Raw genomic sequence first — 15,607 nt, forward strand, 5'->3', positions numbered from 1 at the left:
CTAAAAAGAAAAGAAATAACATTTTTTATCCTTAAAAACAAATATTTTCTACAACATCCCAGCTTCTCTGGCACTGAGAAAATGGAAAACAATGCCACTGGTGTCAAAACATCCCAAGGGTAGAAGAACATAAAATACACAGAAAGCAAGCTAAAGGCAGCATCCACAAAATGAAAGAGCTCTGACATTCTTCTCTGACAGAAGCTAACTATCTGTCCTCCTTAGTGAAATGTCATTCTCACACAACAGACGTGGAGGATTCTGAGGGAAAGAAGTAAAGCACGACACGGCTTTACATATGGAACGCAGCACGGCTGGCCTGCAGCAGAGGCAGAGGGCATAGCGGCTCACAGTGGGAAGGCACAGGTATCCCAAAAGAGGTCCCCACCTCTGGCTGATACCTTCCCACAGAACTTAGTCCTTTCAGCTCAAACTTTGGGGGTCCTGCTCAAATACAAACCCCAGAATAGGCAACACCTCACTTCTATATCTCTTTCTAGGGGTGTCTGTCTGATTATCTTAGCAGGGGTTAAATGTGCTTAACACCCTTCAGGTACACGCTCCAAATGCAGGCTTCCCAGGCCCATAGGGTCAGAATCCAAAGGTGGGCCACATGCCTGTGAAAAAGCTTTGGAGGTACGCTCCCTGGGCAAGGTTTAATGAGCACCTGTGGCTGAGCCGAGGGGCAGGAGGGGAAACGCTGGAAGAACAGGAAGTTGAGTTTCACAAGGAACTTCATAGTTCTGCCTGTGACTCAGTGTCAACGCCCTCCTGGGTGTTCAGGGGAGCTGTAGTCATTACCTGAAATTTCAGGTACATCACTTAAGTAAAGAACCTGTTTTCTTAACACAACACAGTACAAGTGTTATTCCCTGGTTTCTACACAGGATGATGTAGTTTCAGTCATTCTATTAACAAGCAAAATCTTCCTTTCACAGGCTCCCAGCCTACAGCTGTCTTAACTAGATGTACTTTTTACACCAGAACTTCTATGTGCTTCAGAAATTTGGGAACATGCCTTTATACATGATACACCATAAAAAAGCACATTTCTCTCTACTTGTACACAATCCTGCTTGTCTTCAGATGAATCTCCTTTATATGGAATGATCTCCTTTTTCCTGTGCATAAAATGCAGACCTTGCCAACTGGCTTCCGAGCAGCTTAACAACACAAATGTTTAAATAACTTCTAAAATGCAGACTATATAAATGTTGATTTCTATATCCACAAAGGTTTGGGATTAATAATTACATAGAATTTTAAATATTCACTGTAGCATTTCCTAAGAGAAAAAAGGGAATAATTAAGTAATTTGGGGGACAGCAGTTCAAAAGATATTGCTGAATCCAGTAAATACATGAATGTTTAACGATGTTGTTTAAGGATGGTGATACATTCTGAGAAATGAGTCATCATTGTGACTTCATCATTGTGCGACCATCATAGAGTCACTTACACACACCTAGATGATGTAGCCTACTACACACCTGAATCGTATGGGATAGCCTGTTGCTCCTAGGCCACACACCTGTACAGCATGTTACTGTACTGAATACTGTAGGCAATTGTAACACAATGGTAAGTACTTGCGTATCTAAACATATCTGAACGTAGAAAAGGTGCAGTAAAAACACAATATAAAAGATTAAAAAATGGTGCACCTGTATGGGGCACTTATCATGAATGGAGCTTGCAGGACTGAAAGTTGCTCTGGGTGAGTCAGTGAATGAGTGGTGAGTAGATGTGAAGACTTAGGACGCTGCACTACTGTCGATTTTATAAACACTGTAAACTTAGGCTACACTAAATTTATAAAAAATAGTTTTATTTCTTCAACAATAAATTAACATAGCCAGACAGTGACTCATTGTAATCTCAATGCTTTGGGAGGCCGAGGCAGGAGGACTGCTTGAGCCCAGGAGTTCAAGGTTACAGTGAGCTATGATTGCACCACTGTACTCTAGCCTGGGAGACAAAACAAGACCCTGTCTCTGAAAAAATAATAATAATTTATTAATTAACCTCGGCTTGCTGTAACTTTACTTCATAAACGTTTATTTTATTTTATTTTTTTACTTTCGACTCTTTTGTAATAACACTTAGCTTAAAGCACAAACACACTGGACAGCTGTATCAAATGTTTTCTTTATATACTTAGCCTATAAGCTTTTAAAAATTTTTTATTTTTAAACTGTTTAAGCATTTTTGTTAAAAACTAAGACACAAACACATACATTAGCCTCGGCCTACACATGCTCAGGATCATCAATATAACTGTCTTCCATCTCTACGTCTTCTCCCACTGGAAGGTCTTCAGGGGCGATAACAGGCATGAAGCTGTCATCTCCTATAATAACAATGCCTTCTTCTGGATACCTCCTAGGACCTGCCTGAGGCTACTTTACAGTTAACTTTTTCTTTTTATAAGTAGAAGGAGTATACTCTAAAATAACAATAAAGAGTATAGTAAATACATAAGCCAGTAACAGTCATTTATTATTAAGTATTATGTACTGTACAGAATTGTATGTGCTCTCTTTTTATATGACTGGCAGTACAGTAGGTTGGTTTACACCAGCTCACCAAAAATACATGAGTAATGCATTACTATGACATTACAACAGCTGCAAGATCACTAGGCAATAGGAATTTTTCAGTTTCATTGTAATATCACGGGACCAGTGTCATATGTGCAGTCCATCATTGACTAAAACATCATTATGAGGCACATGACTATATAATAAGAATGACACGGTATAACAATATTAACAGACAACTGACTAGCCACCTCGGACACCTATCTGGAAACCTGTATGTCAAAAGACATTTCAGGCAGATCAAAGATCAAGATGTAAAAAAGAAATGACAAAAACACTAGAAGAAAACACAGGAGAATATCTATAATAATCTCAAAGTGAGAAAAGCCTAAATACGACAAACAAACCAGAACAAAACCAAGAAAATCCAAAAGCTATAAAAGATTTGACATAACTAAATACAATAAGGACAAAAAATTACTCAAATGAAATCAAAAGATAAAAAATTTAGGGAAAAAAGATTTGCTTCACATAGCATACATTAAGAGCTAATGTCTTTAATATACAGAGAGTTCCTCCAAAAAAGCAAAAGGCCAACAATCCAAACACAAAAGAAGACAGTTCATCAAAAAAGAAATGCATGTGGTTTTTAAAATATATGAGAAAATATTAAAAAGAAATGTAACATTCTAACCACACTGGCACAGCGCTCACCATTTGCTCCAGCGCACAGTCCTCCTACATTGCTAGTGAGAGTGTAACCTCTCTGGAGGGCAATTTGCAATACCTATTAAAATTACAAATTTACATACTCTTTTACCCAGCAACTCTACTTCTAAGAATTTACCCAATAAATATATTTGTTCATGTGCAAAAGGAAGCATGCCATGGAGATATTAAATGCTGCCAAAGATTAGAAACATCAATGTCCGTCAATAAGAGGCTAGTTAATTATTGTACAGCCATAAATGGAATATTATTCAGCTCTTAAAATGAATGATGTAGCTCCGTATGTACTGAAATAAGCTGATACCTAATATACTGCTCAGCAACAAAAGCAAGGCACAGAAAATATCATATATATAGTATGTGTTTGTTATCTGTTGCTACATGACAAACCAAATTTAGTCACTTACTAGGAACAGCTCACAATTTTTCAATTCGGACAGGGCTTGGCAGGGAAAGCTTGTCTCTTCTCCACACAGCACCACTGGGGGTGGCCTGAATGGGGCTGGCAGTTCCACTTCCAAGAAGATGGTTCATTCATCACATGGCTGCCAAGTGGATGCTTGCTGCTGGCTAGGGGCTCAGCTAAGGCTGTTGGCAGGGACCCGGTTCTCTTCCATGTGGCTTCTCTTTATGACTAGGTGGGGACCTGACAGCTGGGGGCTTCTGGGTACTGAGGGGGAGTGTCACAATAGCAAGCACTCCTCTAGAACATATTTCAAAGTGCAAGCTCTTATCAAGCCTCTGCTTGCATCACACTTGCTAACTCCCATTGGCCAAAACCAGTCACACGGTTAAGCACAGTCAATATGGGCAGGAATTACACCCAGCTTGAATACAAGGGTGTGTAGTTCACTGAGAGGGCTACAATTCTATCATGGTGCTAGCACTACCTGTGTGAAGCAAGAGAATATCATACAAATGGATGCCGGTATAGGCATGGATTATCTCTGGGACAATGCAAAAGCGAGTACAGGATTTGAGGAAGATTAGGCAGCTGAAGGGGACCAGGTGGCTGGGATACAGAGAAGAATTACTTTCACTGTATAACTTACTGTACAATACACACATTACCAAAATCTAAAAATTAATTTAAAATTAAAATAACATGAGCACAAAGAAGACTCAGAACAGTGACTTGATTGTAGTTGGTGTTAATTAAATACCTGTTTAATTAAAAAAGAACCAAGGATAAAAGAAAAACTAAGAAGATATTCAAAGACATTCATTTTCATATAGTACCTTATTAGGCAAAAACCTCTTCCTCATAATAAGAAAGACATAACCCTCAACCATCTAGTTTGTTGGAAAAACAAATCCCTCATGATAACCCAATTTACATTTTTTGGTCCTCGCTCCAACTACAACTTAACAAACCCCAAACCACAACAGTGGCTCTTAATTTCTAGACTGTTGATTCTATGTTTCTGCCAAAAGGGTTTGCAGAAGTACTGAAAGCAATTTCTTATTATCAAACACTACTCAGAGGCCCCCCCTTCTAGGCAGGCAGGTTTCTAAGGCCAAGCAGTTACAGAAGACAAAGCCTTGCAAATAACATATCTCTACAAAACACTAGAGTATCTGTTGGTCTAGGAGCAACCTCATTAAACAACTGGTAGCGTTTGGATAGTTTCAAGTGTAGACAAAGGGCACATGTATGCTTTTAATTCAGTTCTTCAATTAAGATGATCTTTGGGGGAAAAAACTCTCCTGATGAGTTTTAAAAAACAAGCACAGATTTAGATTTAAGGGCTCATCAAAGAGTCACAGAAATGGAGAGCAGGCCAGGGTTCCACATGGGTATCCCAGAAAGCCTTGTGAAAGCACTGGTTTATCTAATTCCCACTAGATTCTGCACTCCTTGCGGACAGACATTTGGGACATTTTCTGCAGACCCAACACCAGGCTTTGGAATGACTTTTTCTAGCTTTTGAATTTTTGATAAATGATGGTAGACATCAGGATGAGAAAGGACTGGAAGCACAGGAGGCCACAGAAGGGAGTCCAAAAGCGAATTTCAATTCTCTGCTACCTCTCTAGGTACCCAAGTCACATGGAATTTGCTGAGAGTGCCAGGGCTTTTAAAATAAAATATAGGTTAAAAAAATTACTATTGATTCACCAAGATGAAGCCAGAAAGGAAAACAAAATCTCTGGATAAGCCATTCTGATATGAAGAAATCAGAAACTGGGTGGCATGTTTTCATGAAGGGTTTCAAAGCTAATCTGATAGTGAAAAAGCAGAAACAACATGCTTGTTAGAAAGTGGCTGTGATCACAAATCAAAAAATACTAACCCATGTACAAGTGAAGGACCACTAGCCACTTCGGAGGTGTCTTGATCACTCTTGGATTCCCATCAACCTTAAATAGGATACCACTCAATCCCCTGCCGCCTATCCTCAAGAATTCTTTCACTTTGAAGGATGTATAACACCCATAACAACTTATGAGGCAAACATGTTATACATGCATGCAACTTTTCCAATACATCACCTCCCACCATCCAACTTAATACATCTGTACTTTCATGGGATTCAAAATACAAAAAAGTCTGGATTCTTTCATATGCACACAGATCCAATAATAACAAATAATTAATGATTCTGAGTGTTATTTTATGAGGATGGCATTTTATATCCCTCATGCTTAGGACAATTCTAGAAGGAGATATTATCACCATTTCACTGTTGAAACTGACTCAGAAGCTTATCCAAGAGCACAAATCAACGTAAGTAACAGAGCTGGGATTTAAATGCTGCTGAGAAATCCGGGAGCCTCTATATTTTTAAAAAACAACTTTTGGCCGGGCGCGGTAGCTCACGCTTGTAATCCCAGCACTTTGGGAGGCCGAGGCGGGTGGATCACGAGGTCAGGAGATCGAGACCACGGTGATTAACTCCGTCTCTACTAAAAATACAAAAAATTAGCTGGGCGTGGTGGCGGCTGCCTGTAGTCCCAGCTACTTGGAGAGGCTGAGGCAGGCGAATGGCATGAACCCGGGAGGCGGAGCTGGCAGTGAGCCGAGATCGCGCCACTGCACTCCAGCCTGGGTGACAGAGCGAGACTCCATCTCCAAAAAAAGCCTGGGTGACAGAGCGAGACTCCGTCTCCAAAAAAAAAAACTTTTAGAGTAACCTTTTTAGCCACGTTAATTATAGGAAGAGACTACAATGCAGAAAAGTGAAATGAAAATAAACAGCCATACCTGCAAGCAGCAAGCCAGGCTAACACGCAAGAGAGCTGAGCTGCCTGAGCCCTGGCTTCACCCACTAGTATCTGTCACCTCAGAAAAACTACAGCAGAATATCCACACTCGCTCCACTTTCCTCAATATCCCTAATCAAGGCAACCACACTTACAGGAGAAGGCTGGACACAAGTCAGAGGAGACAACAGCTCTGGACCACGTACATCCTGAATAACTGGAATGAGTACTGCCTTGCTCGGCCTTATCTAAGAATTCTCTGGATGCCACAAATTCACAGGGGAGGGCACAGGTCAAAAATAATGCGTGACTCAAGAAAGGATCTCACCCAAACAATCCCAGGCATCCAGGCCAGTGGGGGCTGGTCTCTAAAACCACCACTAAAGAAGAATCAATGTCCCATATTAACCTCTATGAACATTAAGTATACAGGGGGATATACTTAAATATCGGTAGAGAAAATTCAGTTTATCTTTGGGTGAATTATGAAATACTGATTTTTTAAAATATCTGTACATATTTCCCAATTTTTCAAACTTAAATTAAAAAAACAAGTGTTACTTTCATAAGCAGAAAATAAATGTGATTTTTCCGTTTGTCTAAGGCAAGCCTGTCCAACCCGTGGCCTGCAAGCCACATGCAGTCCAGGATGGCTTTGAATGAGGCCCAACACAAATTCATAAACTTTCTTAAAACGTAATGAGATTTTTTGTGTGTGATTTTTTTTTCTTTAGCTCATCATCTATCATTAGTGTTAGCATATTTTATGTGTGGCCCAAGACACATTATTCTTCTAATGTGGCCCAGGGGAGCCAAAAGATTGGACACCCCTGCTCTAAGGCAAGGAAGAAAATGTTTTGTTAAACCATTCTAATTTGGGCAACAATATTATTAACTGTGATAAAGATAACAACAGTGATGAACTGATGACACTTTTGTACACTGCTTTATAGTTCAAAGAGCATTTTCACATATATTTGTTTAAATATCTGTCTTTCCTACTTCTGAATTTCTTGAGGGTATGTCTGAGCGTTTTAGTATGAATTCCAGCATTATCTGAGCAAATCCAGGCCTCAGTTTCCTTTAGGTATAAAGGTTTGTGTTTTGGATAGTTTTAAGCATAGACTCAGGGCATATGTATGCTTTTAATTCAGTTCTTCAATTAAGATGATCGTTAGGGGAAAAAACTCTCTTGAGGAGTTTTAAAAAACAAACACAGGTTTAGATACGAGAGCTCCAGCTGGCATCTGGTGGGAGTAATAATAATGCCCATCCTACAGTTGTACAGGAAGGCTTGAGAGCTAAGGGGTCTTAAAAGATTAACATCAGCTTGTGACAAGATGGCAGAATAGGAACAGCTCCAGTCTGCAGCTCCCAGCGAGATCAATGCAGAAGGAGGGCGATTGCTGCATTTCCAACTGAGGTACCCAGCTCATCTCACTGGGACTGGTTAGACAGCAGGTGCAGGCCATGGAGGGCAAGCCAAAGCAGGGTGGGGCGTTGCCTCATGCAGGAAGCACAAGTGGTTAGTGAACTCCCTCCACTAGCCAAGGGAAGCCATGAGGGACTGTGCCATGAGGAATGGTGCACTCTGGTCCAGGCACTACGCTTTTCCCATGGTCTTCACAACCCACAGACCAGGAGATTCCCTCAGGTGCCTACACCATAGGTTTCAAGCACAAAACTGGATGGCCGTTTGGGCAAACACCGAGCTAGCTGCAGGAGCTTTTTTTCATACCCCAGTGGCGCCTGGAATGCCAGCAAGACAGAACTGTTCACTCCCCTGGAAAGGAGGCTGAAGCCAGGGAGCCAAGTGGTCTAACTCAGCGGATCCCACCCCCACAGAGCCCAGCAAGCTAAGATCCACTGGTTTGAAATTCTCGCTGCCAGCACAACAGCCTGAAGTTGACCTGGGATGCTCAAGCTTGGTCAGGGGAGGGGCATCCACCATTACTGAGGCTTGAGCAGGTGGTTTTCCCCTCACAGTGTAAACAAAGCCACAGGGAAATGCCAACTGGTTGGAGCCCTCCCCAGCTCAGCAAAGCTACTGTAGCCAGACTGCCTCTCTAGATTCCTCTTCTCTGGGCAGGACATCTCTGAAAAAAAGGCAGCAGCCCCAGTCAGGGGCTTATAGATAAAACCGCCATCTCCCTGGGACAGAGCACCTGGGGGAAAGGGTGGCCGTGGGTGCAGCTTCAGCAGTCTTAAAGGTCCCCGCCTGCCAGCTCTGAAGACAGCAGTGGATCTCCCAGCACAGCACTCGAGCTCTGCTAAGGGTCAGACTGCCTCCTCAAGTGGGTCCCTGACCCCTGTGTCTCCTGACTAGGAGAGACCTCCCGGCAGGGGCCAAAAGATACCTCATACAAGAGAGCTCTGGCTGGCATCTGGTGGGTGCGCCTCTGGGATGATGCTTCCAGGAAGGAACAGGCAGCAATCTCTGCTGTTCTGTAGCCTCTGCTGGTGATACTCAGGCAAACAGGGTCTGGAGTGGACCTCCAGCAAACCCTAGCAGACCTGCAGCAGAGGGGTCTGACTGTTAGAAGGAAAACTAACAAACAGAAAGGAATAGCATCAATATCAACAAAAAGGACGTCCACTCAGAAACCCCATCCGAAGGTCACAAACATCAAAAAGCAAAGGTAGATAAATCCATGAAGATGGGGAGAAACCAGTGCAAAAAGCCTGAAAATTCCAAAAACCAGAATGCCTCTTCTCCTCCAAAGGATCACAACTCCCTCACCAGCAAGGGAACAAAACTGGATGGAGAATGAGTTTGACAATTGACAGAAGTAGGCTTCAGAAGGTGGGTAATAAAAAACTCCACCAAGCTAAAGTAGCATGTTCTAACCCACGGCAAGGAAGCTAAGAACCTTGAAAAAGGGTTAGAGGAATTTCTAACTAGAATAATCAGTTTAGAGAAGAACATAAATGACCTAATGGAGCTGAAAAACACAGCACAAGCACTTCGTGAAGCATACACAAGTATCAATAGCCGAATCGATCAAGCGGAAGAAAGAATATCAGAGACTGAAGATCAACTTAATGAAATAAAGCGTGAAGACAAGATTAGAGAAAAAAGAATGAAAAGGAATAAACAAAGCCTCCAAGAAATATGGGACTATGTGACAAGACCAAACCTATGTTTGATTGGTGTACCTGAAAGTGACAGGGAGAATGGAACCAAGTTGGAAAACACTCTTCAGGATATTATCCAGGAGAACTTCCCCAACCTAGCAAGACAGGCCAACATTCAAATTCGGGAAATACAGAGAACACAACAAAGATACTCCTCAAGAAGAGCAACCCCAAGACACATAATCGTCAGATTCACCAAGGTTGAAATGAAAGAAAAAATGTTAAGGGCAGCCAGAGAGAAAGGTCAGGTTACCCACAAAGGGAAGCTCATAAGACTTAACAGCGGATCTCTCTGCAGAAACCCTACAAGCCAGAAGAGAATAGAGGCCAATACTCAACATTCTTAAAGAAAAGAACTTTCAACCCGGAATATCATATCCAGCCAAACTAAGCTTCATAAGTGAAGGAGAAATAAAAACCTTTAAAGACAAGCAAATGCTAAGAAATTTTGTCACCACCAGGCCTGCCTTACAAGAGTTCCTGAAGGAAGCACTAAACATGGAAAGGAACAACTGGTACCAGCCACTGCAAAAACATACCAAATTGTAAAGACCATAGACACTATTTGAAGAAACTGCATCAACTAACAGGCAAAATAGCCAGCTAGCATCATAATGACAGGATCAAATTCACACATAACAATACTAACCTTAAATGTAAACAGGCTAAATGCCCCAATTAAAAGACACAGACTGGCGAATTGGATAAAGAGTCAAGACTCATTGATGCACTGTATTCAGGAGACCCATCTCACGTGCAAACACACACACAGGCTCAAAATAAAGGGATGGAGGAAGATTTACCAAGCAAATGGAAAGCAAAAAAAAGTAGGGGTTGGAATCCTAGTCTCTGATAAAACAGACTTTAAACCAAAAAGATCAAAAGAGACAAAGAAGGGCCTTACATAATGGTAAAGGGATCAATGCAACAAGAAGAGCTAACTACCCTAAATATTTATGCACCCAATACAGGAACACCCAGATTCATAAAGCAAGTTCTTAGAGACCTACAAAAAAACTTAGACTCCCATACAATAATAGTGGGAGACTTTAACACCCCACTGTCAATATTAGACAGATCAATGAGGCAGAAAATTAACAAGAATATTCAGGGCTTGAACTCAGCTCTGGACCAAACAGACTTAACAGACATCTACAGAACTCTCCACCCCAAATCAACAGAATATACATTCTTCTCAGCACCACATCGCACTTATTCTAAAATTGACCACGTAATTGGAAGTGAAACACTCCTCAGCAAATGTAAAAGAACAGAAATCATAACAAACAGTATCTCAGATCACAGTGCAATCAAATTAGAACTCAGGATTAAGAAACTCACTCAAAACTGCAAAACTACATGGAAACTGAACAACCTGCTCCTGAATGACTACTGGGTAAATAACGAAATTAAGGCAGAAATAAATAAGTTCTCTGAAGCCAATGAGAACAAAGACACAACATGCCAGAATCTCTGGGACACAGCTAAAGCACTGTTTAGAGGGAAATTTCTAGTACTAAATGCCCACAAAAGAAAGCAGGAAAGCTCTAAAATCAACACTCTAACATCACAATTAAAAGAACTAGAGAAGAAAGTGCAAACAAATTCAAAAGCTAGCAGAAGACAAGAAATAACTAAGATCAGAACAGAACTGAAGCAGATAGACACACGAAAAACCCTTCAAAAAAATCAATGAATCCAGGAGCTGGTTTTTTGAAAAGATCAACAAAATAGATAGACCACTAGCCAGACTAATAAAGAAGAAAAGAGAGAAGAATCAAATAGATGCAATAAAAAATGATAAAGGAGATATCACCACCAATCCCACAGAAATACAAACTACCATCAGAGAATACTATAAACACCTCTAAGCAAATGAACTAGAAAACCTGGAAGAAATGGATAAATTCCTGGACACATACACCCTCCAAAGTCTAAACCAGGAAGAAGATGAATCCCTGAATAGACAAATAACAAGTTCTGAAATTGAGGGAGTAATTAATAGCCTACCAACCAAAAAAAGTCCAGGACCAGACAGATACACAGCCGAATTCTACCAGAGGTACAAAGAGGAGCTGGTACCATTCCTTCTGAAACTATTCCAAACAACAGAAAAAGAGGGACTTTTCCCTAACTCATTTTATGAGGTCAGCATCATCCTGACACCAAAACCTGGCAGAGACACAACAACAAAAAAAGAAAATTTCAGGCCAATATCCATGATGAACATCAATGCAAAAAACCTCAATAAAATACTGGCAAACTGAATCTAGCAGCACATCAAAAAGCTTATCCACCACGATTAAGTCAGCTTCATCCCTGGGATGCAAGGCTGGTTCAACATACACAAATCAATAAACGTAATCCATCACATAAACAGAATCAGTGACAAAAACCACACGATTATCTCAACAGATGCAGAGAAGGCCTTCGACAAAATTCAACACCCCTTCATGCTAAAAACTCTCAATAAACTAGGTACTGATGGAATGTATCTCAAAATAATAACAGCTATTTATGACAAACCCAGAGCCAATATCATAGTGAATGGGCAAAAACTGGAAGCATTCCCTTTGAAAACTGGCACAAGACAAGGATGCCCTCTCTCACCACTCCTATTCAACATAGTATTAGAAGTTCTGGCCAGGGCAATCAGGCAAGAGAAAGAAATTAAGGGTATTCAAATAGGAAAAGAGGAAGTCAAATTGTCTCTGTTTGCAGATGACATGATTGTATATTTAGAAAGCCCCATCATCTCAGCCCAAAATCTTAAGCTGGTAAGCAATTTCAGCAAATTCTCAGGATACAAAATCAATGTGCAAAAATCACAAGCATTCCTATACACCAATAACAGACAGAGAGCCAAATCATGAGTGAACTCCCATTCACAATTGCTACAGAGAGAATAAAATACCTAGGAATACAACTTGCAAAGGATGTGAAGGACCTCTTCAAGGAGAACTACAAACCACTGCTCAAGGAAATAAGAGAGGACACAAACAAATGGAAACACATTCTATGCTCATGCATAGGAAGAATCAATATCGTGAAAATGGCCATACTGCCCAAAGTAATTTATAGATTCAATGCTATCCCCATCAAACTACCACTGACTTTCTTCACAGAATTAGAAAAAACTACTTTAAATTTCATATGGAACCAAAAAAGAGCCCACATAGCCAAGACAATCCTAAGTAAAAAGAACAAAGCTGGAGGCATCACACTACCTAACTTCAAACTATACTACAAGGCTACAGTAACCAAAACAGCACGGTACTGGTATTCCATGGTGTATATGTGCCACATTTTCTTTATCCAGTCTGTCATTAATGGGCATTTGGGTTGGTTCCAAGTCTTTGCTATTGTGAATAGTGCCACAATAAACATATGTGTGCATGTGTCTTTATCGTAGAATAATTTACAATCCTCTGGGTATATACCCAGTAATGGGATTGCTGGGTCAAATGGTATTTCTGGTTCTAGATCCTTGAGGAATCGCCACACTATCTTCCACAATGGTTGAACTAATATATACTCCCACCAACAGTGTAAAAGCATTCCTATTTCTCCACATTCTCTCCAGCATCTGTTGTTTGCTGACTTTTTAATGATTGCCATCCTAACTGGCATGAGATGGTATCTCATTGTGGTTTTGATTTGTATGTCTGTAATAACCAGTGATGATGAGCTTTTTTCATGTTTGTTGGCTGCATAAATGTCTTCTTTTGAGAAGTATCTGTTTGTAATCTTTGCCCACTTTTTGATGGGGTTGTGTGTTTTTTTCTTGTAAATTTGTTTAAGTTCTTTGTAGATTCTGGATATTAGCCCTTTGTCAGATGGATAGATTGCAAAAATTTTCCTGCATTCTGTGGGTTGCCTGTTCACTCTGATGATAGTTTCTTTTGCTGTGCAGAAGCTCTTTAGTTTAATTAGATCCCATTTGTCAATTTTGGCTTTTGTTGCCATTGCTTTTGGTGTTTTAGTCATGAAGTCGTTGGCCATGTCTATGTCCTGAATGGTACTGCCTAGGTTTTCTTCTAGGGTTTTTATGTTTTTAGGTCTTACGTTTAAGTTTTAATCCATCTTGAGTTAATTTTTGTGTAAGGTGTAAGGAAGGGGTCCAGTTTCAGTTTTCCGCATATGGCTAGCCAGTTTTCCCAAGACCATTTATTAAATAGGGAAACCTGACACTGGGGCCTGTCGAGGGTGGGGGGCTAGGGGAGGGATACCATTAGGAGAAATACCTAATGTAGATGATGGTTTGATGGGTGCAGCAAACCACCATGACACGTGTATACCTATGTAACAAACCTGCACGTTCTGCACATGTACCCCAGAACTTAAAGTATACTTAAAAAAAAAAAAATTAACATCATACATGTTTGAAAACGAGCGACTATGAGGACAAACATCACCTCATTTGATCTTCAAACATGACCCAGGAAGGTTCGAGTACTCTACATAGTTTTCTCCATTTTATTGATAAGGCAAACTAATCATTAAAACTAGTGTACATATTCCCCCAAGCCCTTCACTGTGTCCTTGAACCCTGTTTCACAATGGTCCAGAAAGACTTTCCACTGACAATTATTTAAATTTTATCTACTTTAAAAATGAAGGCATTCATTCAAACACATAGGAGGGCCTACTATGTGCCAGGGCTGTGTGTGCATTAACCCGATCTCTGCCCTTCTGAGGACAGACTGTAAACTTTCTGGGTAATTCTGCGCAAATGACTATTCATTGCCTATTTGCTTCTCTCAACCACAGCAAGGGAAAATATTAACCCTTACTGAGAAACAAAACGTAGCACATCTGATACTTGCCTAAAAAAAAAGTGAGTAAAATTAAAAACAAAATTAACAAACCTCACCACATATGTACATACAAATACGTTATTTTCAATATACAACAAAATGAAATTTAGAAATTCACAAACTATAAGATGGGGTAACCTCTCCAAGGAGCACTTCACAATATTATCTCAGAAAACCCATTCACAATCTCGTGCTACACAGCTTTATAATCAACCATTTCAGAGAATGTGCTGCTTTTAATTTATGTCTATTGTAACAATTATTCCATCTAACTTTTATCAATTAACAGCATTTTCTGGCTTCAGAATCTTCTCTAATAACACTCTGTATTTCAAGCCTCTCCCAACAAAGAGGTTTTATTATTTTTTTTTTACTCTGTACTCCAAGGAGTATTGGTTTCTGCCTAGAATTACAGGTATGATGCATAAAACAAATGTATTCCTTTAAGACATGTACAAACCTAATGTTTATAAATTAGCACTATTCTATAAATGCATGACGACGGGAAATGCTACTTAAAATAATCCTTAGAAAAAGAAATATTAAGTATCGAATATATCTTTTTTAAAATTAAAATAACATTTATTATAATAACATTAATAAAGTAAATGTTATTAATTTAAAAAGTCTGATGATACAGTAAACAAGAGTATAAGGAAAAACAGTTCTTAACCACTGTTTGTAGAAAGGTAAATTTTGCCTAACTGTTCTTCAAAAAGTATTACTGCTTTTGTCCTAGAAATTCCACTTCTGGGGATTTTACCATATAGATATACAATTACATATTAATGTTCATTGCTACACTCAAATAGTGAGAAACTGGAAACCATCTCAATATTCTTCTATAGAGAACTGGCTACATAAAATATAGTCCATCGAATAGAAATCTATGTCATGATTTTTAAAAAATAGGTGAATTTATACATATTGACGTGAAAAGACTTCCATGATGTTAAAAAGAAAAAAGAGCTGCAGAACTGTATTAAGACAGTCCTCTTTATCTAAGAGAGGAAAAGAACTACACTTCTATACTTTGCTACTAATGTTTGTATCCAGCAGATACTACTTTTAGGAAAAACTAAATTCAAGAATCCACTTGAAATGGTCTCTACAAAAGCAAATAAAGTAATAGTGATGCTGATGATTCCATAATGACAGATAACTTCTTTAAATGACTAGATC

At 39.7% G+C, this 15,607-nt stretch overlaps 1 protein-coding gene across 25 annotated transcripts in view; it reads right to left on the reverse strand.

The window, feature by feature from the left end:
• Window positions 1-15,607, reverse strand: part of LOC129464004 (transmembrane protein 272) — a 201,710-nt gene that overhangs the window by 165,312 nt on the left and 20,791 nt on the right. The gene's annotated exons all lie outside the window — the stretch shown is intronic.

The sequence above is a fragment of the Symphalangus syndactylus genome, chromosome 15 (assembly GCF_028878055.3).
Source record: "Symphalangus syndactylus isolate Jambi chromosome 15, NHGRI_mSymSyn1-v2.1_pri, whole genome shotgun sequence".
Classification (NCBI taxonomy): Eukaryota; Metazoa; Chordata; class Mammalia; order Primates; family Hylobatidae; genus Symphalangus; species Symphalangus syndactylus.